The sequence below is a fragment of the Thalassophryne amazonica genome, chromosome 2 (assembly GCF_902500255.1).
Source record: "Thalassophryne amazonica chromosome 2, fThaAma1.1, whole genome shotgun sequence".
Taxonomy (NCBI): domain Eukaryota; kingdom Metazoa; phylum Chordata; class Actinopteri; order Batrachoidiformes; family Batrachoididae; genus Thalassophryne; species Thalassophryne amazonica.
In genome coordinates, this window is record NC_047104.1 from 77,695,288 (window position 1) to 77,721,653 (window position 26,366).

The following is a 26,366-nucleotide window of genomic DNA, read 5'->3' on the forward strand; positions in this document are numbered from 1 at the left end:
GATAAGGCAAACACCACAGGAAAACGGCTGCAAAAGAGTTCAGACTATTATTCAGTTTTAAGTCAGCAGAGAAGTTACCTGAATGGTAGCTGATTTCTTGGTGGGGAGGTGGAGTTGCAGTCCGGCCTTTATGGTGGTGGTGATGAGTAGTGGATGAGTGACAGCTGGTACGGATGATGAGTGACAGCTGTCACTCCCGGTCGCTCCGACGCCCTCTCGTGTTTGAAGCCCGCACTTCAAGCAGGGCGCCATCTTGTGGTGGTGGGCCAGCAGTACCTCCTCTTCAGCGGCCCACACAACAGTAAGCTTTCAATCTCTGTGTTTTTTCTGGTGCTGTTTAGATATATATGGAGTATGTTCATGTCCAACTTGGTTTTTCTAATCGTGCTTTTAGCTTACTGGTTTGTCATGGTAACTGGTCAGATATGGGAAAATATCAGACCAGAAATCAGCAAATCAGAGCGTGCGTAGCATCGCAGCCATATAATCATAAAGGATTATTAACCGAGCAAGAGGTCTGTACAGGGAAATATCAGACCTCCGTGTTTTTGCAGAGAGGTCTCTCAACAACTTACAGCATCACCCGAATATGCTGTTGATGCTGTTGGGCTCATTTGCTTTCTTCATCTCCACTAGCTTAACAGATGGTCCGGTCGTTAGCTGGTAAGCTTTTAATCTGGGTGTTTTTTCCAGTGCTGTTTAGATATTTATGGAGTAAGTTCATGTCTGACTTGGTTTTTCTTATCTTGTTTTTAGCTTCCTGGTTTGTAATGAAAATACGCGTTGCGGACCAGTTGTCATGGTAACCAGTTCAGTATTGGAAAATATGTGACCAGTAATCAGCCAATCAAAGCGCGCATAGCGTCACAGCCATGTAATAAAATGGTTTCTTCCTTGGTCCACTACCAATCACCAAATTTGACTGCCAACAAATAAGCAGACCCACGTCAACAAAAACATCCTTGACAGGACTAAAAACAACATTTTTAGTCACAGATGAGTAAAATGCCATTTGTGAAATGCCTGCATGCTTTACTTTGTTGCTTGGAAACAACAGAACACAGTGGTTCAGAGACATGAGCTTTACACTTGGCAGAGACAAACCACTGCATCATAACCTCATCTGGAGGAAGATGGTTTTTCAAGGTTGGGAGTTGCTATAGAAACATTCTCACAATTGAAAACACCACAGAAGGTCGGACAGCATTATAACAACTCGCCCTCTTCTGCTGCTACCGCCTGACACACTTCACTGTGAAGCAGGAGATGTGGTGTGAAGGAGGAGGGTGATGCTGAACAAGGGGATAAACCCGATATAAAACCACTTTAGGAAGAAAACATTCAGGTCAGAATGACATTAGGACCATTCAGGGATAAAACAGTAACATTAGAACACAATGGACTATCTTCCCTCCAGAGCAGCACACAGGAAAGACTGCATTTCCATCTAGCAGATGCTCAAAGTGATTTATAATGATGCTTCACATTTAGCGGGCACCTGGAAAGTATTCACAGCGCTTCACTTATTGATAAAATGGATAAAATTAATTTTATTTCCCTCAGAAATCTACAAACAGTACCCCATAATGAGAATGTGATTTTTTTTTTTGGCATTTAGAAAATTGATCAAAAATACAAAAACCTGAGAAATCACAATACAATGCGCTCCTTATTTATTTATTTCTGTGCAAGTTGCAACACTTTTATACTGTAAAATATATAGTGTTTCCTTTTTTATCAGGGTCTTCACATATTTTTTCTGTACTTTTTACTATACTTTTACTGTAAAGAGTAATTCTGGCTGTGTGTGTGTGTGTGTGTATATATATATATATATATATATATATATATATATATATATATATATATATATATATATATATATCCATCCATTTTCTTCCGCTTTATCTGGAGTCAGGTCGCGGGGGCAGCAGCTCAAGCAAAGCCGCCCAGACCTCCCGATCCACACACACCTCCCCCAGCTCTTCCGGGGGAACCACAAGGCATTCCCAAGCCAGCCGAGAGATGTAGTCCCTCCAGCGTGTCCTGGGTCTTTCCCGGGGCCTCCTCCCAATGGGACGTGCCCGGAACACCTCTCCAGCGAGGCGTCCAGGGGGCATCCGGAAAAGATGCCCGAGCCACCTCAACTGACTCCTTTCGACGTGGAGGAGCAACGGCTCAACTCCGAGCTCCTCCCGAGTGACCGAGCTCCTCACCCTATCTCTAAGGGAGTGCCCAGCCACCCTGAGGAGGAAACTCATCTCGGCCGCTTGTACTCGCGATCTCGTTCTTTCGGTCATGAGCCAAATCTCATGACCATAGGTGAGGATCGGAACGTAGATCAATCAGTAAATCGAGAGCTTTGCCCCCCTACTCAGCTCTCTCTTCACCATGACGGTCCGATACAGTGACCGCATCACTGCAGATGCTGCACCGATCCGTCTATCAATCTCACGCTCCATCCGTCCCTCTCTTGTGAACAAGACCCCGAGATACTTAAACTCCTCCACTTGAGGCAAAGACACTCCACCGACTGGAAGAGGGCAAAGCACCTTTTTCTGGTCGAGAACCATGGCCTCGGATTTGGAGGTGCTGATTTTCATCCCGGATGCTTCACACTCGGCTGCAAACCGCCCCAGTGCACGCTGAAGGTCCTGATTTGATGAAGCCAACAGAACCATATCATCCGCAAACAGCAGAGATGAGATTCTGTGGTTCCCAAACCAGACCCCCTCTACACCCTGGCTGCGCCTAGAAATTCTGTCCATAAAAATAATGAACAGAACCAGTGACAAAAGGCAGCCCTGGCAGAGGCCAGTGTGCACTGGAAACAGGTTTGACTTACTACCGGCAATGCGAACCAAGCTCCTGCTGCGGTCGAACAGGGACCGGATAGCCCTTAGCAAAGGACCCCAGACCCCGTACTCCCGGAGCACCCCCCACAGGGTGCCCCAAGGGACACGGTCGAACGCCTTCTCCAGATCCACAAAACACATGTGGACTGGTTGGGCGAACTCCCATGAACCCTCGAGCACCCGATGGAGCGTGTAGAGCTGGTCCAGTGTGCCACAACCAGGATGAAAACCACACTGCTCCTCCTGAATCCGAGGTTCGACCATTGGTCGAATTCTCCTCTCCAGTACCCTGGAATAGACCTTACCGGGGAGGCTGAGGAGTGTGATCCCCCTATGGTTGGAACACACACTCCGGTCCCCCTTCTTAAACAGAGGGACCACCACCCCGGTCTGCCAATCCAGAGGCACTGTCCCCGATCGCCACGCGATGTTGCAGAGGCGTGTCAGCCAAGACAGTCCCACAACATCCAGAGACTTAAGGTACTCAGGACGGATTTCATCCACCTCAGGAGCCTTGCCACCGAGGAGCTTTCTAACCACTTTGGTGACTTCGGCCTGGGTAATGGATGAGTCCACCTCTGAGTGCTCAGTCTCTGCTTCCTCTTCGGAAGACATGACGATGGGATTGAGGAGATCCTCGAAGCATTCCTTCCACCGCTCGACACCATCCCCAGTCAGGGTCAACAGCTCCCCACCCGCACTGTAAACACTGCTGGTGGAGAGCTGCTTCCGCCTCCTGAGGCGTCGGACGGTTTGCCAGAATCTCTTCGAGGCCGACCGATAGTCCTCCTCCATGGCCTCCCCGAACTCCTCCCAGACCCGAGTTTTTGCCTCTGCGACCACACGGGCTGTGGCATGCTTGGCCTGCTGGTACCTGTCAGCTGCCTCCGGGGTCCCACCTACCAACAAAGATAAGTAGGACTCCTTCTTCAGCTTGACGGCATCCCTTACTTCCGGCGTCCACCACCGGGTTCGGGGATTGCCGCCACGACAGGCACCAGAGACCTTGTGACCACAGCTACGAGCGGCCGCATCGACAATGGAGGTGGAGAACATGGTCCACTCAGACTCCATGTCTCCAGCCTCCCCCAGGATCTGGGAGAAGCTCTCCCGGAGGTGGGAGTTGAAGACCTCGCTGACAGAGGGTTCCGCCAGTCATTCCCAGCAGACCCTCACGATACGTTTGGGCCTGCCAGGTGTGACCGGCTTCCTCCCCTCCCAGCGTATCCAACTCACCACCAGGTGGTGATCGGTTGACAGCTCTGCCCCTCTCTTCACTGGAGTGTCCGAGACACGTGGCCAAAGGTCAGATGATACGACTACAAACTCGATCATCGATCTCCGGCTCAGGGTGTCCTGGTGCCACGTGCACTTATGGACACCCTTGTGCTCGAACATGGTGTTCGTGATGGACAAACTGTGACTAGCACAGAAGTCCAACAACTGAACACCACTCGGGTTCAGATCGGGGAGGCCGTGCTTCCCGATCACCCCCCTCCAGGTCTCACTGTCGCCGCCAACGTGGGCATTGAAATCCCCCAGGAGAACAATGGATTCCCCAGTCGGAGCGCTATCTAGTACCCCTCCCAGGGACTCCAAGAAGGTCGGGTACTCTGCACTGCCGCTCGGCCCATAGGCCGAGACAACGGTGAGAGGCCTGTCCCCGACCCAAAGGCGTAGGGACGGGACCTTCTCGTTCACTGGAGTGAACTCCAACACATGGTGACTGATCCAGGGAGCAATAAGCAATGCGACCCCAGCTCTCCGCCTCTCCCCGTGGGCAACGCCAGAAAAATGAAGCGTCCAGCCCCTCTCCAGTAGTTGGGTACCAGTTGCGTACCATACACACACACACACACACACACACACACATATATATATATATATATACATACTGTGCATCCAGCAGTGGTGGGCACAGATAACCAAAAAATTAACTTCGATAACAGATAATCAGATAACTAAAAACTAAAACATATATCTGATATTTTCACTTTATAAAACTTCAGACATGACAGTAATTTTAAATAACTTGTCCAAAATTAGTTTGGTTAAAATTTGAACCATAAGTTAAAAATAGGATGCCTCTGGATGACTTAGGTGATATTGCCAGCATTTCGTTATGGTGTTAAAGGAAATGATTTTTATTTTTTTTTTCATAGAAGCAGCTCTCTCCTGTTAGCAGAGGGTATAACTGTCCATCTGTTACAAAACTTTTAACAGGCAGGTGCTGAACTGATTTTAAATTTAAAAATACTTGTCGCTGTTCAGCTTTGTTTATCGGTCTAAAAGTTACCGGACAAAAATTAATCGGAAGATAATTGGTCCAATAATGGTTTTTAAAGTTATCTAAAAAGATAATCCGATAATGAAAACATTATCTTCGATAATTATCTGTTATCGGATTATCGGAAGTGTGCGCACCAATGGCATCCAGAAAGTATTCACAGTGCTGCACTTTTTCCAAATTACTCACTCACTCACTCACTCACTCACTCACTCACCTTCAACCACTTGAAGATGAGTGAGTTGACAGTTGTTTTTTGTTGTGGTTTTTTCACCTTGTCAGTCGTCATTTGGTTTTTGTCACCTGGAAGTATTTTTCTCACCTTTGCATTACCTTTGCCTTATTGCAAAGTGGATGAAATTCATTTTTTCCTCAAAATTCTACACACAATACCCCATAATGACAATGTGAAAATTTATTAAATTAATTATTAAATTTATTTAAAAAAAAAAAAACCCCTGAAGAAATCACATGTATATAGGTATTCACAGCCGTTGCCATGAAGCTCAAAATTAAGCTCAGGTGCATCCTGTTTCTGCAACATAATTGCAGTCCACCTGGGGTAAATTCAGTTGATTGGACATGATTTGGAAAGGCACACATCTGTCTACATATAACAGCAGAGCTTGACATAAACCAATTTGCCCCACTGACCCACAGGGCCAGTAGAATTTAGAAGTTAGTGGCACTGGCCCATGGTTTTGCACACGAGAGTTCATGATATTCCAACTTGAAATCCTGCAAATAAAACTGCCTATATAATATAAACCAACCCAGAAAAAACATAAAATAGTCTATGCACCATGAAGTTAAAAAAATAGAATTCATTAGAGGGCATTCTCAAGTGTAAATAAATAAAATGACTCCCATAAAATTTAGAGGGCATTTTTTAGCAACCCTCGGAGTTGGCTAACTCACAGTCAGAAATGTAAAATACAGATGTAGGTCCATATCAAAACTAAAAGGTATGCCTTGTCTGGATTGGAGTTAAAGATCTACAAATTGGAAAAAAAATATGCTTGGCTCCTTTGCTAATGTTGTCACCGTAGGGTTTCCACAAAGGCAAGCTGGTCAGATTTTTAAACTAGCTTCAAAACAGCCAGGGTCTACCAAGACCAAGCATATACTTTACTTACTTGTCAGCATACGACGGATAGGCCCTGCAGATTTGGCAGAAAACCTCATTCTTCTCTTGGTCATGTCCAAGCCACAGCCATTTCTGTGGCCAGGTTGGGACAAAACCTCTCTTCCTCTTGTTTCGTTCATATAGCCTGTCTCTCTCCCTTAACTCATCATCACTAAGCTTCCTCTTCTGGCCAATTCCTTTAGCAAAACTCTTTCCTGGTTGTTGTCCAGTTTTGGGTGAATGTATTGTAAACATATTTCAATTCGAATTTCAAAGCATTCCGTTAGATTTGCGTCTTGTTTGTCTTCATTTCCTGCAGCTTCCCGCGCATTTAAAGATGCTAACGAACATTGCTGAAGATCGGTGATGGAAACGGCAAAACACACGCTCCACACATCGACAACATACATTTCAATATGCGTGAGATTCTGCGGGAGCATGGAACATGGTTAGGGATGGGTATTGATAAGATTTTATCAATATTGATACCATTATCGATTCCGCTTATCGATCCGATTCCTTATCAATACCGCTTGTGAATTTTCTGTGTACTAAAAGTAGGCTTTAAAGGTTTTCTATGTCAACAACATTTTATTGACTCTTAAAGTAAATAAATATGAAATTGGTCACTGGATCCTTAAACTCTGGACCTAAATAAACTCTACATGGTGGCTCCTTGATCTCTGAATATAAATAGAAATAAACAAAATCTGTAGTTTTTGTCAAAAGCATTTCCTTTCAGACATTATTGTCATGAATGTCTTTCCATACCTCTGAGCTGAGCTCTTGCAGCTGGCTGTGCTTCACATCAGCATCAGTTTAATTCATAAAGAATGAAGGACGTCTCATTTTGGGAAGAAAAAAACGTTTTAGTCGATTGTAGTTTATTTTCTGTATTACAGCGTTTGGAAAGAGGTGTCATCTTATTTAAAGCGGCAATTCATTTTGAAGTTATTAATTCTGACTGGACTCTGTTTTGGCAGAGAGCTGCGCAGCGTTTGGAGCTGTGCCAAGGGAACGGAGGACGATTCTCGTTTCTTGACTGCCACAAGACAAGATCCCACTTAGCGACTTTAATCTGCACAAAAGTGACTCACAGTCACAATTGACATGTTTTAATGTCTTTCAGAGGAGTTAAGAAGCAGACGTCCCGCTTCTGAAGCGTTATTATTACTATTATTGCTGTTGTTGTTGCTATTATTATTATTAATATATAAATAAAAATAAATTAAAAATATTACAATTTTTAATACATTTGACTCTTTTACGACAACAAGCGCTGAGCCATTAATTATTATACAGAAAACAAATGCACACAAACGTGCTGAAATGCCAACAGCTAATGCTAACTTTAACATTGAAAACGCCATAGACATGCTAACGCATTAGCATCGGTCCTGTTTTTAAGTTATAAAATACTTCAACTGTTTCAGAAGACCATAACAGGTCAGTTTAACATAAAAGGGTATATATTACAGGTATATGCTCTTTAGGGTTTTAGTGGGGAAAAATTAAGAAAAAGTCCAATGACCCAGTGGATTGAACCATTGCTTCATTGGTTCACGCTTCAAAGTGCAGTCACTCTGCAGAAGCGGCTGATTACAGACCCGCTGCAGGGTCTGCAATCAACGTAGAGAAATGATCATTTTCCCAACAAAGACCCTCAAAAACAACGGCCGCTCTGAAGGACCGATAAGGGAATCCTTAAGCAAAAAGACTATTGATATCGGTGGATCGAATCATTTCTTAAGGATACATGATGCGAGATGTGGTCCGTGGTGCAAGACCAAAACAAAGAAAGAAGAAGAAGACCAAAACAAACATGGTGGACTCTGTGAAGTTTGATGACATGGAGATGTGAAGAAATTCGACTTTGCCACTGGAAAATATGGTAAAATAAACAGAATTTTGCATATTTTTGGAGTGGCCCGAGCGGGCCATCATTTGATAAATTGTACTGGCCCGTAGTGGCCTAAAGTGGGCCAAATCGGTGCTGGGCCAGCGGCCAAATGGTTATGTCAAGCCCTGAACAGTGGTGTCCAGTATGAGGTTACACGATCAATGCCTGGGTTTCTTCCTGATTACTTCCACGCCAATTTGGGGACAATCAGCTGTCCAGCTGTCACCTGCAACCTGCATCCAGAGCTCCTCGCTCTGCATCTGCAAGCTACATTTGCTGCTTGTTCTGTGCTCCTGAGATTCTACTCTCACAGAGTTCACCTTGGAAGAATCTCTGCTTATTCTGTCCCTAAACATTCCTGTCAGTTAATCTGACCTTGAGAGAACTGTCAGTGAGTCTGACCCTGAACATTTCTGTTCTAACTGCAAGCAAAGCTGAATTGAATCATTCTGTGCCTGCTACTTCCTCATTTTCTCAGAGCTCACCTCCTCCTCCTCCTCCTCAGCTCTGTGAGTGGCCACCTGGCACTGGTTCCTGCCCTAGATTCCCACTCTTACCATATCCTTCTATCTGGTTCTGTCTGCGCTGCAATTTCCAACTTCCACTTCCTGGAGCGGGCCCTGTCTCCACTCTCCAGGCCTCCTGACTCATTATTCATTTTCTGTTGCACATTTATTGTCAATAAATCCTCATTTGCTTATTTCAACTCTCTTCATTGCTCCCTGCATTTGGGTTCAGTACCAGTCCAGTTCATAACAGAAGTTTATGGTCAACATCATGGACTCAGCAGGAGCAAACCAAGTCCAACAAACCCTCAGCCTTCAAGGCTGGCTCCTGGGAGAAATTCAGCAGTCCGTGGATACAATCGGGGATCAGGTGCAAACTCTCTACACCCAGGTTAATCACTCAGACACTCTCATTACACAACTCGCCCCTCAGCAAGCAGGGTGCTCCTTCTTCCGTGCAGTTAGTTACCTCCTTCGTGTCGGTAGCTCCGGCTCCAGAACCATTTATTTGTCATCCTGAACCATATGCCAGTTGTGTTGAAACCTGTGCAGCTTTTCTGGTGCAGTGTTCACTAGTATTCTCCCAATGACCGTCACAGTATTCCACCGACAGTAGTTGCGTCACATATGTGACAAATCTGCTCTGATGTGACACGCAGGCTTGGGCCACGGCTCTTTGGAGCACTGAGTCACCATTGCTTAATTCCTTCTCTGGCTTCGTGAACTCCGCTTAGTTTTTGATCATCCGATAAAAGCACATTCCACCGGTCAGCGGCTGGTCTCACTGAAAAAGGAGCATCGGAATGCCGAGGAGTATTCCAACGACTTCGGCATTCTTGCAGCGGAGGCCGGCTGGAATGCTCCAGCGTTGCGAAGTGTTTTTGTTAAGGGTATAAACAAGCTGCTCAAAGATGAACTGGCAGTCTGGGACAAACTGGAGGATTTACATAAGCTTATTGCTCTGGTTATCCGTTTAGACAGCCAGTTGAGGGAGCGCCATTGTGAGAAAAGCCGTGGGGCTTACCAGGTTGTCTCCACTCGGGCTCCTCCCCAACAACGATCAGATCCATTCCTCCTGAGCTCCACTGGGTTCCCCCCTCCAGCTCTCCAGCTCCCCCTGCTGACAAGCCTATGCAGCTTGGCAGGGCCAAATTATCCCCAGAAGAACATCAGTGGAGACTGGCAACCGGAGCATGTATTTATTGTGTTACAAAAGGACATGTAAACAACAACTGCCCCGTTCAGCCAAAAGACAACGCTCATCCATAGAGACCGGGTTAGGGATAAGCCAAGCCAAATTCACGGGTGGCTCATCGGGGCGCAGTCAAATCCCGGCTACAATTCTGTTTAAAGCTTCGTCTCTTTCATATCCTGCACTCATAGACACTGGAGCAGAGGGCAATTTTCTGGATCAAAAAATTGTGTCTGATGCTCAAATACCTGTCATACCCCTTCCTGTTCCTCTCATGGTCTACGCTTTAGACAGCACATCGCTTCCGTATGTCACTCATGAAACCGAGCCGGTCACGATAGTGGTGTCGGGTATTCACCAGGAAGTTATTCAATTTTTCCTTCTTCCCTCTTCCTCACCCCTGGTTTTAAGGCATCACTGTGTCATTAAGCACAGTCCCTGGATTGATTGGCTGTCCGGGGCCGTTACCCAGTGGAGTGAAGCTCACCACCATGGGTGCCTTCAATCTTCAGTTTCTCCCAGCGTAACTGTCAGGGAGTCACTCAGTTCACCTCCAGACCTGTCCTCAGTTCCGCCTGAGTACCATGATCTAGTGGAAGTGCTCAGCAAAGATCATGCACTCTCCCTTCCTCCTCACCGGCCTTACGATTGCACCATAGATCTCCTTCCGGGTGCGACGATACTGTCCAGTCATTTGTACAACCTCTCGCATCCGGAACATGAATCTATGGAGATCTAAGGATATCCGGGACTCTCTGGCAGCTGGGTTGATCCTTCACTCATCGTCACCCGTGGGGGTCGGTTTCTTTTTTGTCTGGAAAAAGGATGGGATCCTTCACCCCTGCATAGATTTCCAGGGACTGAATGACATCACAGTTCGCAATTGGTACCCTCTGCCCCTACTGGATTCCACATTCAGTTCCTTGCATGGGGCAACTCGATTCACCAAATTAGACTTAAGGAATGCTTACCACCTGGTCCACGTTTGTGAGGGAGACGAGTGGAAGACGGCCTTCAATATTTCGCTAGGCCATTTTGAGTACCTGGTCATGCCCTTCAGCCTCACCAATGCCCCTGCCACCTTTCAGGTGTTGGTGAATGATGTTCTGCGCAACTTCCTCAACCGGTTCATGTTCGTCTATCTAGATGATATTCTGATCTTTTCTCCTGATTCCTCTACTCACATCCAACATGTCCATTAAGTCCTCCAGCGACTCCTCGAGAACCGTCTTTTCATCAAAGCTGAAAAATGTGAGTTCAACCATGACACAGTGTCTTTCCTCGGGTTCATTATCTCCCCCATTCATATTGAACCAGATCCAGCCAAAGTCAAGGCTGTCACTGAGTGGCCAGTTCCGTCTTCCAGAAAACAACTCCAGCAATTCCTAGGTTTTGCTAATTTCACTAAACTTTCTTTTCAATAGTCTCCACATGCTGTTATTGCTTTGTCCCAACTCAAACAGCATTATCCTCAGCTCCCATTCTCACACAGGTGGACTGGGACCGTCAGTTCATTGTCAAGGTGGACATTTGAGACCTAGTGATCAGGGCTGTACTGTCACAAAAGGCTGAGGGGGACAACAGCCTGCACCCGTGTGCCTTCTACTCTTGGCTTCTGACTCCCGCTGAGAGAAATTATGATTTTGGCAATCAGGAACTCTTGGCCATCAAGGAGGCTCTGTCAGAATGTAGACATTGGCTGGAGGGAGTTGCAGTGCCATTCACTGTGTGAACTGACCAAAGAAATCTTGAATATATTCAGTCTGCAAAACATCTCAACTCCCAGCAAGCCAGGAGGTCGCTATTCTTCAGGCGCTTTAGGTTCACCATTACCTAGGGAAGAGGAATGGGAAACTTGATGCCCTTTCCTAGCAATTTGATCCACCGTACCCCACAGGGACCCCAGACCTCATCCTTCCCTGGTCCACGGTAGTGGTGGCACTTACCCGGGATGTGTAGAAAGTCATCCAAGATGACCTGGCACGCCATCTTGATCCCGGTGGCGGACCATCCGAATGACTCTACATGCCACCAGAAGCCCGGTCCGCAGTTATCCAGTTCTGCCACGCTTCCAAACTGGCCTCCCATCCCGGAATCCACCAGACCCTGGATGTGATTTACCATGCTTCTGGTGGCCCTCTGTCCAGGCTGACATCTGTGAATATATCCAAGCATGTTCCATATGTGCCAGGGGCAAGACTGCACACCGACCTCCAGCCGGACTTCTCCAGCTGCTTCCTACTCCGGCACGTCCCTGGCTTTTTCCCTGGCCTTCCGCCGTCCCAGGGGAACACTGTCATCCTCACGACCATGGACCGATTCACCAAGGCACCCCACTTTATGGCTCTGCAGAAGCTGCCCTCTGCCCAGGAGACCGCAGAGCTCCTGGTCCACCACGTCATCTGGCTGCATGGCATTCCCCAGGATATCATCTCAGACCAAGGTTCCCAGTTCACCTCACAAGTCTGGAAAAGTTTCTGTGTTGCCCTGGGGGCCTTGGTCAGCCTGCCATCTGGATTCCACTCCCTGATGAATGGACAGGTGGAATGGACCAACCAGGATCTGGAATCAGTATTGAGATGTGTTTATTCTTCACACCCAACGGAATGGAGTTTCCATCTACCCTGGGAGGAGTATGCCCACAACAGTCAAATCTCATCAGCAACTGGACATTCACCATTTGAAGCATCTCTGGGATACCAACCTCCTCTGTTCCCATCTCAAGAAGAACAAATTGCAGTTCTGTCTGTACAACTCCACCTCAGGAGATGCAGTCGAGTGTGGAGAACGGTCCATTCCACCCTCCTCAAGACCAAGACCTGGACCCAAAGCCATGCAGACCAGCACAGGACCCCGGCCCCTGACCAAGTCTCCTAAGTTGGCACTAGGGTTGCAGCTATCAATTATTTTAGTAATTGAGTGTTCTATCAATTATTCTGGTGATTAATTGAGTAATCGGATAAAAAGTACTTTTGCATTTTTAAACATCAATAGTCCAGGGCTCTCCCTAAGCAATGGCACAATGGTGCTGCACCAGTGTTGACATTTTGCTGAAATTGCGATGGGATGTAATTTGTTTTGTTTTTTCCCCCAACTTGTAAAATTTAACCTTTTTTTTTTTAAGGTTGGTAGACTGGGTACCTGCTGTTGTGTGGGCCGCCAGAAGAGGAGGTACTGCTGGCCCACCACCAGAGGGCGCCCTGCCTGAAGTGCGGGCTTCAGGCACGAGAGGGCGCTGCCGCCCCACAAGAGCGCCAAGGTGACAGCTGTTACTCATCGGCTATGACAGCTGTCACCAATCATCTACACCTCACCCCTGATAAAAGCAGGACGACACCTCCACCACGTCGCAGAGATATCGTCCTATCAAGGAGGTAATTTGTTCTCAGCCATTGTTTTGTCTACCACAGACAGTATTTGCTTGTGTTATTCTTGCAGTAGGTTTTGTGAGTGCTTGTAGCTGGAGGCTGGGTTTGGACTGACGTCTTCACTCCAAACCTTTGATAAGTACACTTACTACTGCACGTGCCAGCTTTCTGGTGTTAAGGTGGAGGTGTTTTCCCACCTGACTTGCTGACTGTTTTTGCTCTTCGCCAGCAGTACCAGATCCGACACGCGGAGATGGTGGCCACCTGGGGGAACTCGGGACTTGGTGGCTCCAGTATTCTCCTGGTTCGGTGGCGGAGGAAATCGTGTGGTTCCGGTTCTTCTCCAGACGGATGTCTCCTATCGTCGAGCCTGCCCACACGACACCTTGATTGATTGACTTTGTATTCATTCTGAAATCTGCTGTGTGTAGTTGTGGCATTCACAACAGTAAAGTGTTCAGATTTAACTTCTTCTATTGTCCGTTCCTTTGCGCCCCCTGTTGTGGGTCCGTGTCACTACACTTTCACAACACCTGCCTTTAATTTTTTTTTAATGCCTCTTTCTCTGCAATTCAGCAGATACATTCCTGCTGGAGGTTGAACATGCAAGCCTCGCACTCAGTTTTTTAATTATTATTATTATTATTATTATTAAGTTACAGTGTTTGTGAAACACTCAATATGAGTCTGAGCAAAGCTTGCTATTTTGGTGTTTCCACACACCTTCCTGTTTGAGCTTCCATGCACAGCACCTGTGTTTCTTCCTGATTACTTCCACACCAAATTGGGGACGATCAGCTGTCCAGCTGTCACCTGCACCCTGCCTCCAAACCTCGTCGCTCTGCATGTACCAGCTAAGTTTGCTGCTCGTTCTGCGCTCCTGAGATTCTACTCTTACAGAGCTCAGCCTGGAAGAATCATCTGCTTATTCTGTCCTTAAACATTCCTGAACTGAACTGTCAGTTAATCTGACCTTGAGAGAATTGTCAGTGATTCTGACCCTGAACATTTCTGAACTTTGTGCCAGCGAAGCTGAACTGAATCATTCTGTGCTGCTGCTTGCATTGCTGAACTTTGAACATTCCTGAATTGAGCTGTCAGCGTTATAAGTGCATTCCACTCACCTCTGTTTCCTTGTTTCCTCAGAACTCGCCTACTCCTCCTCAGCTCCGGAAGCGGCCACCTGACACAGGTTTCTGTCCTGGATTCCCACTCATACCACTCTCCAGCTCTCCTGACTCATTATTCATTTTCTGTTGCACATTTATTGTCAATAGATCCTCATTTGCTCATTTCAACTCTCTTTATTGCTCCCTCCATTTGGGTTCAGTACCAGACCAATTCGGTCCTGTCCGGACCTTAACCATAACAGTGGGGCAACAAGAACAAGACACTTATCCAAACCTACAGTGCTCAGCCCAACCTTTAACCTGTGCAAGATTTTTAACAAGGTATAAACTACAGCAGCAAGTATGACCTCAATCAATGAAGGCGCTGTCACATACACTGGATTTCAGAAAATCTGTCCCCTGCTGGTCAAAATTACAACTGAAATGCACCCAACATCAAATACACCAGATGTTTTAACAAGGTGACCGTGTACCAAATTTGACCTTAAGTTGCAAACTCTTCGTCAAGATATTGTGTTCGCAATCTTTTTTCAGTTACCACCCTAGTGGCTACCATTAGAATTAAAATTAACCCATTGCCAAACCTGTTCAAAGTCTTACTGAGATGACCTTGCATACCAAGATTCTCTTTGATCTTTGACAAGATATTGCATACACAAACCAAACATGCAACCACAGAGTCAAGCAGTGCCTACTGTATACCTGCTTTGCCTTCACTGACACAGGTATGATGTTTTGAGCACCTGATGCAGTCAGCACGGGGTTCCTCAGGTCAGGTCTGGGAGCATTCTTTGTTATGCATCACTGCATCTGCCCCACTACAGAATTGTGATCCGTGAACCATGATCCAGTGCACAGGCGTCTCAGAGAAGGCCAAAAGGATACCCATGTATCACCTGACTGTGGCAGATAGACTGCTACTTTCAGGAGGTCCAGATCCACTGCTGATGTGGCGAGGTCCTGATGGACAACCACTCAGGACGACCCAACCCCATGAACAGACTATAGTTTCCATTCGACTTCTTGCCTCATTCAGCTACGGCTTATGGCTTGCTGTGGAACAGGAAAAGGTCTGTCTACCTTTAACAGATGGATGGTTATGATTTGAACACCAAACAATCTGAGGCAGCACATCAAAGCGCTCAAATCAATAATAAATGGGTTCATTCAATAATAAATTAATTTGCAAATGTTAGACACATAGTACAACTGATTTGACTGAGACATACTATTTCATGTGTATGTTAATTTGCCATGAAGGACATTGCTGTGAGCAGGAAGGACAGTGGAGGCAAGTGAAACACTGCTGTGTATCTAATCCTGATAAATAGACTCCTACTGAGGACTGTGAAGGTACATTTGCACACTTCACCTTCAAGCTGCACGTGATCTTTATAAAATCATCTATTTGATAATCAACCTGTTTCTATGGCTACAAGCTAAACTCAGTCAAAACAGTAGCAACACCACAATCATACAGAGCAAAATTTCCAGTGCAACAGGTAAAAATGTACACTGCTCGAAAAAATTAAAGGAATACTTTTTAATCAAAGTGTTTTGAAGTCTCCTTAGTTCTTGGGGAAAGGCTTGTTTTTGGGCAAGTTTAATCAACACCGCAGCAGCTCTTCTGCATTCGTCAACAGTCACAATGTCACTGTGATGTTTTAGCTTAGACCCTAGTCTTTTGATTCTGGCAACTACTTTCACATGTGTTGTGCAGATGGAAAATTGGCTGAGGCGGTTATCTTCGCTGACCTGGGTTGCAAGTACTTGAATAGATTTAACTTCTGGGTCTCCGGGTAAAGCAACTCTGTTGAGAGCTTTGGGGGTGGGAGCACCTCTTTCTCCCATAGAAACTTTGGCCCTGATCACCAGGTAGCGGAGGAGATTTCTGCTGCCTGAAGACCTCTGGAGGCATAGTCAGCTGGGTTTTGTGTCCTATCAACATAGTGCCATTGATTTGGATCTGTACACTCTCTTATTAGTTGAATGCGGTTTGCCACAAAAACATGGAACCTATGTACCTCATTGTTTATGTAAGCCAACACTACTTGGGAGTCAGTTCAGAAGAATTCTTCATTGATTTTCTTCTCCAGTTCTGCCTTCAGCATAACACTCATTCTGGCTGATGTGACTGCAGCTGAGAGTTCTAGCCTTGGTATGCTTGTGATCTTTGAAGGTGCTGCCCTTGCCTTTGCCATTACAAGACTGCAGTGGATGTTGTTCCTGTTATTTTTGTACCTTAGGTAGGAGCATGAGCCATATCCTGAATTACTGGCATCTGAGAAGTGGTGCAGCTCCACCCTTACAATGTTGCCAAAGTCTTGAGGGTGGTAACATGTGGGTATTGTGATTTTCTTTAACCTTCTGAGACCCTTCTTCCACTCCTGCCACTGTGAATGCAAATTCTCTGGAATTGGATCATCCCATCTGACTTCCCTTTGGCTTGAGTTGAACTTGTGTAAACGCAAAGCTGCACCTTTGCAAAACTGCTGTGTTTCAAACATGATTGGCCGATCGACGCAGGGAGTATTGTGGGTAGTGTAGTTCAGGTTCTCTTTGGACATTACAGTGACTTGTACACTCGACACAAAAACAAAACAGACTAGCATTATTTTATTGTATTTCTTTGTGGCTGTAATTTAAGCGCCAAGACTCGGTGGGGGAGAGGAGCTCCCTTACCAAAAAATAGTACTGATAAGTATATAAAAAGTAAACTAGAAGTATACTTGAAACATACTTGCATATACTACTTTTTGGTAAGGGCTCTCATGACGCAGCTGTGTGTACAGAGGGAAGGACTTTTCTTCACGTTTAGACACTGTTTTGGATTTTTAAAAAGGACGCTTTATGTGGATTATTTATTCAGATGAATCCAACTGAAACTAACAGGTAAGAATTTATATTTTCTACGTGTATTTTACTCAGCCAATCAATGCATTAATGGATGTATTTCGGTTGTTGCTGCAGGGTTCAAAGCATGCAAAAAAAGCGGCAGGTTTTAGCTCGTAAATGATGGTGTATCTAATACCGAGATAAACTGACTTCTAATACTATGTTTTACTGCTTTTGAAAGATGATGATGACAGTGTTTGGGATTTTATTTTTTTATTTATTCATTTTTCGTGTGTTCTTTGTGTGATCCTTGAATTTACCCAGCAGCCCCTGCAGTGCTTAAAGTGAAACTGGTTTATCAGAAGCCGACAGTGTAATCTGATGTGGCCTCGTCCAAATCAATACTAATAGTTATCGGTTATCTGTAATAAAGATCTCTTTTTTTTTTTTAGCAGTTTATCGGTTTATCACCATAAAAGATAACTTTTCAGTTGTCTGATTAATGGTTATCAAAGCTAACTTTTTGGTTAGCTGTGCCCACCACTGGTGACACGGGAGTGGATTTTACTCCTGTCCCATCCCACTCACACAGAATAATTCCTGTCCCAACCCAATCCCGGGCCAGAGTAAAAAAAAACAAATTCCTGTCCGGTCCTACTCCTGGTAAAATGAGTCCCACTCCCATCCTGCTCCCATGCAGAATGACTCCTGCTCCTGTATCGCTCCCATTTTTTCCTTCTTTTAGTTTGTTTTTTCCCCCCTGTCTGCATATATAGTAATGGTAAGTGCCACACTGGCAGAACGATTTATGAACATTAATACACATATATGCAATTTATTCTTGCAAGACAGAAGGTATGTAGTGCGTGAGTGAACATGGAGTGTGACCCCCATTCACCCTTCCTGATCAGCCTACAACATCCTACACAAAGACAGACAAGAACGAAAGACAAGTGGTGAAGGCAATAGCTGTGAAGTGAGACACTGCGGAGATGGGGCCCCAACCATACAACATATCAGGACAAACAACCATACATGAACAAGTAGTGAAAGCAACAGTCTGTTGTCTAATTAGTGAGCATCCATACCCTAATCTAGGACACCAGAGTCTTGATCCCCTAGAGAGCACCCAAAACCAAATTGTGGTGATGGCCACAAACACACAACCATCCACACACAGAGACCCAGATCACAGCTAAATATCCGATCACTACTGTAGCTGGTGTGTTGGGCCAAGACAAAAATACAGAACCTTACCACATGACATGGACCACTCCGGCACGTCAGAAGACATACGGCCGACCGCAAGCAATGAGGGAAATGGGTCCAGGACGCAGGGCCCCAGGAGAAAAAGGGCAACGGAAGGGCACAGGTGCCAGGAAGGGCAGCCACCAGAGCTGCATGATGAACCAACAGGGGTGCAGTCTGGTGGTACCCCGACAACGCACCCTGCCCCACGGAGGCATAGGAAGCAACCCCATACCCAAGAAAAGCACGCAGGGTGCCAGAACCACACCACCCGGGCCAAGGTCCCCAAAGGGAGTAGGAAGCAGTGGTGTGGACGGGGGGGCAAAGGAGCCACTGCACCCGAACCCAAACTGCGGGCAGGGACCACTGAGCCATACGAGGGCAGGGCCCAACCCCCAGACAAGAGGTGAGACCCAATCCCCCAGGCCAGGAAGCACACAAGGCCTCCCAACACCCAAGACTCCCCCAGCACAAACAGCAGGACCCCTCCAAACTCCCCCCAAAATAGTAAGAGGTAACTTACTTTGAAATAAATGAAACACAGAGGTGCAGCCTAATAACTTTGAAAAATAACAAAAATCAGCAGCTTTTTTTTAATTCTGACTAGAATTAATTTCCTTGAACATAAAACTACATTAAGCCATCTAAAATAAACATCTTTGGAAAATAACGGCCTGTTAAAGTTCAGTTCTCAGCTGCTTTATGTGATTTCTGCTTCTGAACATCACTGCAGAGTTTCTCCAAATCAGTTTTTTAAACACACATACGAGGGCTGTCAATAAAGTATAGGTCCTTTTTTATTTTTTTCAAAAACTATATGGATTTCATTCATATGTTTTTATGTCAGACATGCTTGAACCCTCGTGCGCATGCGTGAGTTTTTCCACGCCTGTCGGTGACGTCATTCGCCTGTGAGCACTCCTTGTGGGAGGAGTCGTCCAGCCCCTCGTCGGAATTCCTTTGTCTGAAAAGTTGCTGAGAGACTGGCGATTTGTTTGATCAAAATTTTTTCTAAACCTGTGAGACACATCGAAGTGGACACGGTTCGAAAAATTAAGCTGGTTTTCAGTGAAAATTTTAACGGCTGATGAGAGATTTTGAGGTGATACTGTCGCTTTAAGGACTTCCCACGGTGCGAGACGTCGCGCAGCGCTCTCAGGCGCCATCGTCAGCCTGTTTCAAGCTGAAAACCTCCACATTTCAGGCTCTATTGATCCAGGACGTCGTGAGAGAACAGAGAAGTTTCAGAAGAAGTCGGTTTCAGCATTTTATCCAGATATTCCACTGTTAAAGGAGATTTTTTTTTGAAAGGCGTGCGGACGGGTCCACGTGTCGGGACGCAGCCGACGCGGTGCGGCGGCACAGGAAAAACACCTCCGTGTTGATAACCATTTGTAAAATCCAGGCGGCTTTTGATGGCTTTCAGTGGAGTGAGTATATGAGAAATTGTTTAACAGCTGGACATGTTCCAACTTGTCCTTAAGGCTTCCAACAGAGGTGTTTTTCCTGTGGCAGAGCGTCGCGGCGGCTGCGAGCCGACGCTGCAATCCATCCGCACGTCTTTCATTAAAAAAATCTCCTTTAACAGTGGAATATCCGGATAAAATGCTGAAACCGACTTCTTCTGAAACTTCTCTGTTCTCTCACGACGTCCTGGATCAATAGAGCCTGAAATGTGGAGGTTTTCAGCTTGAAACAGGCCGACGACGGCGCCTGAGAGCGCTGCGCGACGTCTCGCACCGTGGGAAGTCCTTAAAGCGACAGTATCACCTCAAAATCTCTCATCAGCCGTTAAAATTTTCACTGAAAACCAGCTTAATTTTTCGAACCGTGTCCACTTCGATGTGTCTCACAGGTTTAGAAAAAATTTTGATCAAACAAAGCGCCAGTCTCTCAGCAACTTCTCAGACAAAGGAATTCCGACGAGGGGCTGGATGACTCCTCCCACAAGGAGTGCTCACAGGCGAATGACGTCACCGACAGGCGTGGAAAAACTCACGCATGCGCACGAGGGTTCAAGCATGTCTGATGTAAAAACATATGAATGAAATCCATATAGTTTTTGAAAAAAAATAAAAAAGGACCTATACTTTATTGACAGACCTCGTATGTGTGATTTTTATAATGTTCATTCCTATATTCTCATTTTTAAGGAATTTTGACCATTTATTTCGTCTCATAAATTCAGTATAACTGTCACCGACATGCGCGCGCTCTCACTCTGCACTGACTGAAGTGGCTCATACCCCTCCCCCGCCCCCTCCCCTCTCCGACTGCACAAACACACAGGCGGCTATAGCGATCAAACCCAGTCCTAATTGACGGCTTTAAGCAAAGCCGGCCTCTATTTTTTCTGCCTTATTTTTCAAAAATTGACCACCCAAATGACAGCAGGATGGCTCGCTGCCTAAAACCTTGGTTTCTGCTCCCATCTGCTCCAGTGAACATTTTATCCTGTACCGTCCCAATCACGTGATAAATAGCAAAGTTGACTCCCATTCCGTGGGAATCCCACGGGAATCCCGTGACCCGTGGGATTCCTGAAGAAATGTCAGCATCTACTCTGCATCACCTTTTTTTTTCTTGCATGAATGCTGCGTAATGGTCACAATACTGTTTGTTGGCCTTTAACTTCCTTTTTAGGTGTTGCAGCCGAACAGTAGCCAGCTTCTTATTATTTGGGAGAGATGGTGGACTGCCACCCTTGAAGGGGAGGGTCATCTCGTAATGTCCGTCTTCCTTCTGTTTAATGTTTTTACTGAGGAGCTGTATGAAGTGAACATCATCCTGGGACACTTATCTTCATAGCACCTTTCGTTGAAGTCTGATTCCAGCACGTCAGTGGTATGTGGCATTGGTATTTCCTTCACTGCAACTCAGTGCACAAAGCTTTGGTTTCCCTGTCTATGCAAATGAGGGTTAGCTGACCCTGTAATGCTCCAGCCGACGCAGTGCTTTGAGCAAAGGGTTAATTTTCGCCACCCATGATGACCTCCAAGGGAGCCAGTGCTGTTGGGCAGTTGTATCCAATCAACAATCCCACCTTGCAGTCTTGTAGGGGTGGTAGCTTGATTGCAAGGTGTTGTAGATGAGGCCACTTGAGTGCAGTACCTTTAGTAGAGATATGAGATGTTGACTGGAATCAAGTCTCGTATGTAGGCCTGGTGCACTTTGACGTAGATTTTAGAACTGAATCCCCAAACTTGTGGACTGACAGTTGTACTTGCTATGACTGTGCTGACAGATGTCATGGTGCTGAGTTTAAGTTGCACTGATTGAGTGGTCACATTTAGTTCTGCCAATAAATCCTCCAAAATGAAGGTGGAGTTGCCCTGTGTGTCGAGAAGAGCACAAGTTAGAATTTCCCTCTGGGGCTCTGTTGCTGATGACGAACTGGAACAATGCTGGAGGTGGCAGAAAAATGTGTCAGTGTGTGGGTCTGTTGTGTGGGCCGCTGAAGAGGAGGTACTGCTGGCCCACCATCACCAGAGGGCGCCCTGCCTGGAGTGCGGGCTCCAGGCACCAGAGGGCACCGCCGCCTCACGGGAGCAGCCTCGGTGACAGCTGTCACCCATCACCTGAGACAGCTGACGGCAATCATCAGTGGGGTATATCAGCAGGACGGCATCTCCACCTCATTGCCGAGATATCGTTTCTACCAGAGAGGTAACATATCAAAGCCTACTGAGTACACAGTTTTGACTGAGCAAGTTATTGGTTTACTGTTCCAACGAGAGGTGGAGGTACCTTTCCTGCCGTTCGGAGTTCTGGGTGCAAACGCGCCCCCATCTAACTGTTCTTTTTCCCTCGCCAGCAGTACCAGGTCCGACACGCGGAGGCAGTGGCCACCTGGGAGTTCGGGACTTGGCGGCTCCAGTATTCCCGGGGTCCTGTGGTGGAGGAAGCCGTGTGGTTCCGGTCTTACCTTGGAGAGGCGTCTCCTATCTTCGAGCCTGCCCACACGACACCTTTGTGTATTGACTTTTGTCCATTTCTGTAATTGGTTGTATTCGTTGTGCACATTCACAACAGTAAAGCGTTGTTATTTTGACTTACTCCATTGTCCGTTCATTTGCGCCCCCTGTTGTGGGTCCGTGTTCCTACACTTTCCCAACAGGGTCATGACCTTGAGAATCTCTTTGCTTGCATGGTCTCCTGTGGTTAGAGAACCTTTACTTGCTGTTTCCACAGGTCTTGTGTTTTCTCCATGTGCAAGGAGGTTGGATGACATTGACCACATGTGCCTTTTACACTCTTTGGTTGTGTGTCCCTTTCTTAAACATCCAAAGCAAAGGTGATTTTCATGAACAAAAACTTTCTTCTCATCTGCATTCCTTGCTGCAAAGGTTGGACACCTAATAACACCATGATTTTCATTGTTACAAAACAAGCAAGGTGGCCTTAGTTTTGAGCTTTCAAGTGTTTCTGAGGGAGGTTTTTTTTTGTTTTCATTTGAGTGCTTGTGGTGAGCGCTTTGACTCTCTTTGGAAGGCTCTCATCTGTGGTTTTAATGTTCATCAGGAATGGGGAGGCAATGGGGTTACAAGCTGTTTGTGCTTCCCTTTGTATAAACTCTGTGAATTGTGCAAAACTTGGATAGTCTCCGGAATTGTCCTATTCTTCCACAACAATACGGCTCCATCTACACACAATCCTGTCCGGCAGTTTTCTAAGAAGCTTGCGATTTTCCTTAGGATGGACAGTCCTTCAACGTGGGAAATACACTTGGCACACCCTTGAAGAAAATCAGCAAATTCCCTGAGTGCAGCTGGGTCATTTGCAGATATCTTTGGCCACTTCATGAGCTTGTCCCTGAATGCTCTTTGGATGACAAACTTATCTTGCATCATCTCAGTTACGATAGAAAAATCCTTCAGTAGACTTGCATGCCTCACCTGCTCTTTAGATACAGCATTTTTCCACCAATTGGGAGTGTCAATAAGAGCGTTAAAGGCTATCTTCCAATCAATGAAACTTAAAGGGACACTTTACTCATCAATGTTAACCCCTAAAATAAGAGATTATATACTGAAATACACTGAAAAAAAATGCTACTTTGGATCAACTTGAAAAAATTGATGTAATTTGTTACAGCTAATTTTTTTAGTTTCTCACAATGTATATTTATGATTTTCTAAAGTGATTCCAGCAGATTTAAACTGGAAACCACAATTTCCCATTAGACCAATGTAAATAAGTACTTTGAATGAAGTGCACAGTGTTTCACTTTTTTCAGGGCAGTGACATCTTAAATAAAAACAAGATTTGCAATAGATTAGCTTAATTTTTATGATTTTTAAAAAACTGACCAGCCTTCCATGTGCTTCATGTATGAAGTCACAAGTGCTGATTTTGCGCAGCCTGGTGTACATACATGTATAGATACTGCAGTAAAACACCTGAAAATCTTACACTTAAATTAGAATGTGACATCAGAAAGTAGCAAATTATATTTCTTGCTATTTATGAATATTAGTCAAATCATTAGCCTATTTTTGAGATTTTGTAAGGGGTTTTACTGATATCTCTATACATGTGTTTACATTCAACAGTGTGTTAAGCGCACTTGTGATGACATAGCACAGGCAACTGGAGGAAACGTCATTTGAAAAATTCTCAAAAAAAAAAATTCCAATAATTATCAGAAACTGTATTTCAAGGTTGATATGATCTTTATCTTTTAGAAACGACTATTTTAATACGAGTAGAGTGTCCCTTTAAGGGTTCACCAGCAAATTTTGTTGTTTCTTGGACAGGGAGGTGACTTAATGTAAATGAGCTTGCAACTGCCTGTGTCAGACTGACCTCCTCCTGAGTCGTTAGCAATTTCAGTTTAATTTATTTTCATTTATGCAGCGCCAAATCACAACAAAGTTGCCCCAAGGTGCTTCACACAAGTAAGGTCCAACTTTACCAACCCTCAGAGCAAGCACACAGGCAACAGTGGTAAGGAAAAACTCCCTCTGAGGAAGAAACCTCAAGCAGACCAGACTCAAAAGGGGTGACCCTCTGTTTGGACCATGCTACCAGCACAAATTACAAAAGAATTCACAAAACAAATATAAAGGAAATGTTGCCAGTGCACAGGACAGGAGGGTTTCCGGAACAGATACCGGAAACCCTTTGCACTTTGGATGGTGCAGGATGAGGCTGGAATGGCATAGCTTGTGGATTTAGTGGGTTCTTGGGTTGAGTGTTTTGGCAGTCATGTGAAATTTCAAAGCCATTCCCTTTCTCACAATCTTCAAGGCCATCAAGGTTGTTGTACACTCTCACGAGCTGCTGCTACCTTTACTTGTAGCTGTTGTAACCCTGTTTTCTCCTCTTCTAGCTTTGATTTCAGCCTCTGTTTAATTTCCGGTACCATTTGTGCTTCTTTGAAGTTCCACTCGCTCTCCAGTTTTTTAACCTTTGCTTGTTGTGTATGTAGTCTTTGCATAGCTTTTGCTTGTTTTTACTAGTATCTTACTAGGCGTGCTGACGAAACTCGGAACGTCTACAAAAAGCACAACCTGCTGATTTGATCCTATACCAACAAAACTTTCTCTCTGTTTGAGGTGCGGCTCCATCCAGAGATGGGTGTGGTGTTTGCTTCTGCTACCCTCCTGTCCTGTGCATTCATTTTGCAAAATGTGTTGGTAGCATTGCATCTGTGATGGTATGGGGATGTGTTAGTGCCCATGGCAAGGGAAACTTACACATCTGTGATGGCACCATCAATGCTGAAAGGTACATCCAGGTTTTGGAGCAACACATGCTGCCATCCAAGCAACGTCTTTTTCAGGGATGTCCCTTCTTATTTCATCAAGACGATTCCAAGAAACATTCTGCACGTGATACAACAGCGTGGCTTCGTAGTAAAAGAGTGCGGGTACTTGACTGGCCTGTCTGCAGTCCAGACCTGTCACCCATTGAAAATGTGTGGCTCATTATGTGTTACACATATACGTGTGTGTATATATTTTCCAACTTACTCCCATTGGTCTTTAGCTGACTGCTTACAACGCAGAAACCTCTCATTTTCTGCCCGAAAGCTTATTGAGAGATGAGTGTGCTCAGGACTCCCTGTTTACAAAATACACACGTGTTACAGACCTTCAAATCCAACAACAGGAATCGCTATTATCCAAAGATTTATGACCATACAAATTAATGTGCTTATCCTTTATCATGATTTTCTCCATTGTGAGATATAAAAGTATCTTCTCATAGCGTTCGTGTGTTTATGCATTATAACGCCTCAGCACACAAGCGAAGTTACGATATTCTTCAGAACGACAATATACACAACATGCATCCAGCAGCATACATGTTGCTGTCATAGGCAATTGCCTGTGAAGTTTTTTGGCAAGTTATAACTTTTGAAACAGTTTAATTTGTAATTAAAGCCACTTACATTTGCGTGACTCTTTTGGCACGTATGTTTCTTTGGAGACAGCGGTAAGCATCTCCTACGCTTCTAAACGGAGTGTGCATCCAGATTCCCTCTGTTTGAAGGGGTTTGTTGCCCTCCGCCTAGCTTCAAAAGAGAATTGGGATACCCTCTGTCTCTCGTGCCAGTGCAAAACAGAGGGGAAGGGGTAAGAGGAAGGGCCAAGGGGTAGAATTGAGATTCAGCCATAATCTAGGGGTGTTGTGCAGGGGCCTGTGTCCCTGCCCCGCTCCTTGCCCCCTTTCCATCAAGAGTCACACGTGTTTTGGCGTCTGAGCATGAAGAATGAATAATTTATTCATGCAGAAAACACAACCAGATTGACAGGTAAGAAAGTTTTATCAGCATTTTTTTTTTTTACATCATGTCATCCTCAGAAAGAGAGTTTAGGTGCATCTGGGTGGAAAAAAGTGTTAGTTGTTAACATGTCATGGATCAGCAGTTATTAGCGAGGAGACACACAGAGTGGTTCAGAGTTTTAAATAAA

General features: G+C 45.4%; 1 long non-coding RNA gene across 1 annotated transcript; it reads right to left on the reverse strand.

The window, feature by feature from the left end:
• Positions 1 to 8,490: 8,490 nt before the first annotated feature.
• LOC117502426 lies at positions 8,491 to 19,202 on the reverse strand. Its single transcript, XR_004558292.1, has 3 exons — positions 19,079 to 19,202; positions 13,350 to 13,351; positions 8,491 to 8,504 (listed from the first exon to the last, which is right to left on the reverse strand). It is a non-coding gene; the product is annotated as an uncharacterized LOC117502426 (long non-coding RNA).
• Positions 19,203 to 26,366: the final 7,164 nt, after the last annotated feature.